This window comes from Anomalospiza imberbis, chromosome 3 (genome assembly GCF_031753505.1).
Source record: "Anomalospiza imberbis isolate Cuckoo-Finch-1a 21T00152 chromosome 3, ASM3175350v1, whole genome shotgun sequence".
Taxonomy (NCBI): Eukaryota; Metazoa; Chordata; class Aves; order Passeriformes; family Viduidae; genus Anomalospiza; species Anomalospiza imberbis.
In genome coordinates, this window is record NC_089683.1 from 70,090,265 (window position 1) to 70,094,059 (window position 3,795).

General features: G+C 39.7%; 1 long non-coding RNA gene across 1 annotated transcript; it reads right to left on the reverse strand.

Annotated features, from left to right (window-relative positions):
• Nucleotides 1-1,016: 1,016 nt before the first annotated feature.
• Nucleotides 1,017-2,126, reverse strand: LOC137469938 (uncharacterized). Its single transcript, XR_010996807.1, has 3 exons — nt 1,957-2,126; nt 1,520-1,674; nt 1,017-1,145 (listed from the first exon to the last, which is right to left on the reverse strand). It is a non-coding gene; the product is annotated as an uncharacterized lncRNA (long non-coding RNA).
• Nucleotides 2,127-3,795: the final 1,669 nt, after the last annotated feature.

Here is a 3,795-nt window from a genome sequence, read left to right on the forward strand (position 1 = left end):
AATGGAAGTAGAGTGGAATTCTCACCCATAAAGAATGTTTGGAAGGACACCATAAGTTCTTGTGCTAGAGATGCCCTAGGGGTAGATACAGCTACTGCTTTTTTGAACTTAATTCTCATTTTTCCTATGCCAGTTAATACTGCTTGGCTCCTTTGGAGTTACTTTTCACTTACACTGGTACACAGTCAGAATACAGGGATATGGAAAGGACTCCAGAGAGTGTTTTTACAAAACAAAAAGCAAATTGTATATTTTGTTCAGTTCCATGTTTTTTCAAGGTAATGTGGCTCAGTCCAAAGCAGTTATCAGTAAAATATAGCATCCAGAGCTGTTTTAGTCATTGAGTCTATTTTCTGCTCTTTTTACATATCATATTCCAGATTTGCTGCATTTCTTTCTTGATTTTTTTATTACTTAGTAAATGTCAATGAAGTGTTAAAAAGATAAAAAAGCTGTCCAGATGCTGAAGCTCATGACAGCTAAATAGACCAGCTTGATTATTTTTTTAAATAGCTGTTGAGCCAGTCAATCTGTTCTGCTACCTTGCTCTGCTGAATAAGGGCTACTTTGCTTGTGTGAGGCTGCACTGCCTAAAAGGCAAGCTGTACAGGGGACAAGTGTGTAGCTGCATCTACCTCTGAAAAATTATCAGGAAGGTGTGTACAAGGAAGGCCTTCATCAGTCAGCTGATCAGCTAAGAGAAACATTGTCAGCCTGGGAAATATCACATAATCCTCATTCCCTCTCTCATTTTTTGCTAAATATTTATTATTAATTGTTATATTTATTGAACCCTTGCTGTCTGGTACAAGATAATAAAGATGAGTGTAAGTTTTTATCAGAACCCTATTTTTCAGTAGACTGTACCTAGTGAGAGATGTTATTGCCTCAGTATGTTGCAAACCATATGGAGAAAGTGTCATGTGAAACTACTTTTCTCACCCACCAAGGGAAGTCCCTCAGGAGAAGGGATTTCTTGAGTATGAGGCATATAAAGAACCACTAATACAGAAAGATTCTGCTGCAAATCCCAGAGTTTAATTTCAGGATTAGGTGTTCTGCTTGAGATTTTGCCTTCATTTTCCATCTCTCTGATTTCTGAAGTCCTTTTCCTCTTTCCTGCCTGCAGCCTCTCATTCTTCCTCCTGGAATGAGAAAGTAAGAACAAACTTTGTATCTATTCTATGATCTAAATGCTTGGAATTGCCAGAGAGCCTCTACTGTGGCTAATGCTGGGACAGACATCTCAGTTCCCATACATAAGGCTCATGTCCACTACTTGATCAATAAAAGGATTTGATCACTTAAAGATCTTGACTAAATGACAAGCAGACTCATGCTTTAAAGGTTTATAAGTATAATAAAGGTAAATATTTGCAGACAGGACAGATTCTAGTCATAAACTTTTAGGCCATAAATTTTAGGCCAATAGACTTAATCTATGGAGAGCAGCATTGTCCTTAATAAAACCTCATTTCTGTTTCGCTGGATTTATGCATTCAAATTTTATGTTTCTCACCTCATTGAGTTCTGCTGAACAATTAGCACAGGTAGAGTGTTTTGGTTTTTGCAAGTGCAAGAGTAAATCAGGGCTGGGGGGGGCATTTTCTTGTCTCTTTTTCTTGTACATGAAGTAGAGAAGATATCCTAACAACTGCATGTTCTGATAGGGGACTGGAGATAAAATTAGCACGCTTTTAAAAATACATATTTTACTTGAAAGTAATTTGAAAACTGAATGTTTTATCAGGACTTGCCCTTCACTGCCTTATTTTCAGAATTTGTGGAAAATACCAAACCATGTCATTTAGGCTGACAGTTGTTCTGTTTCCTCAACTGGAGTTAATGAAATAGTGGCAGATGTTTATAAAGCCTCTTCTGCAAGCTCGTTATGATATATGCAATAATTAGCTCTCCTGGGAATGTGTTTCTCAGCAGCCTGTACAAATGACTCACACTGACTTCAGTGGAAGCTCCATGCAGGGAAGTGGGTGCCTTTATGTAATCTTGAGAAAGAAAAACGCTGTCATCTCTACTTAGAGAAGACAAGTTAAATCTATAGATACAGCTTACTATTTTTATGTCATCCTCCCATTTTACTCACTGCCATTGAATTCTGCCTAGCCTTATTGTTTACTGAATTCTCCCTCTCTTATTGCTATCAGAGATTCTTTCCTCCCACCTCTCCTGTGGTGTTTGATCTCCTCAGGCACTGTGACCCATTGACCCATGCTTTCCTTTTAGGCACATCATCCCCACTGATGGCAGCATCACTCAAGATGCAGAATTGATTCCTCTGGCTCTGTGTGTAAGAGAGTTCTCCTGTCTCCTAAAGCCCTCTCAGTAACAGGCAGCAGTTCAGAGTTTCATCCTCTGCTTGTGTGCACCTGCTGTACAGGACTGCAGCTGTGATGATTTAGCAGACCAAAGCCTGGCATACGTTGGTGTGAGAGAGATGACTGCTCTCACAGTGTTTTGTTTAGGCTTTAGCTGTCGTGTTTGCACAGTGCAGTTTGTGAGCCTGACATTTTGTGCATTGTATAAGCTCCGGATGAGTCACAGAGGCAAAGATTCACGGGAATCTTTCCAGTAACTTCAATGGGCTTTGACTCGAGCCTCTAGCACCCTCGGCTGGAACAGATGGTGTGTCTGCAGGACAGCAGGCAGCCTGATGGACATCGTTTAGGGCTCCATGATGTCACTGACACTGATTTGCATCAGTTGTTAGTGAAACCATAATTCACATACATGCTAAGTGTTGCCATACTGAGTGCAATCCTGTTGCCCCTTTATTCCATTGTTACATCCCTGACAGTGGGGAGCAGCAATAGATAGATGGGGGGTGACTCATTTCTATTGCAATCTTCTCTCCTAAGCATGATGATCTGGGACTGGTTTAGTTCCTAAAGCATGGGGGGGTTTTGATCTTTTCACCTTCTGGCATTTATTGTTTTTGAATTCAACTTGGAGAGGCTTAAACACTTTAGTAGAAATTTACTATTTGTAATTTCTACACAGAGAAAATTGGAAATGTTAAAATTTACTTCAAAGGTAGTACAGTAAAAATCTGCTTGCCCATGACACAGCCTTTCTGAAGTCATCCAGTGATAAGAGGGAAGCAGCCAAAAACAGTTGTGGAAGTATCACCAGGTATTTGCTGTCTGTGTAGAAACAAAATTAGTCCTAAGTTTCCATCCTGAGACCTGACAGTAGGTAAATCACACAGCACTCTCTCCTGCTGTGGGAAGGACACACGTTGTAAAGACTTGCTTCTCTAGGCAGGCTACACGTACAGTCACTGACTGTCTTTGAAGGGACTTGCAATGCCCACTTCCTTTTTGCTGTCTTACTCTAAATGCTTTTATTTAACAGTAAAATTCTGGAAAGGGTAAAAAATGTCACCACTTTTTAGTCTGGGTAATTCAGCATTTTCCTTGTGCTGGCTTTGTCTGTCAGAGCTACTGACCCCCAGGCCAAAGTGATAGCAAACTCTCAGAAAGAACAAAATTCCCACAGGCTGGGAGGGATCAGAAAGATCTTCTGTTCTGCCTTCTAAACTTTAGTGGTGTTTTAGATAATTTACTGAGCTTGTAATTTTCAGTGAGAATGAAACTGGGGAACTTTCAGTACAAAATAGCCAAGCAGCCATTGATCAAGATGTAGAATTCAAGAGTGAAAATCAAAATCTCTATGTTTCAAAAAGTGTATGGAAGTGTTAAGCTGAGCACTAAAAAGCAATTTCTAGATGAAAAAAATTTTGCAATCAACCATTTTCACATGGTATAATTTTTTCTT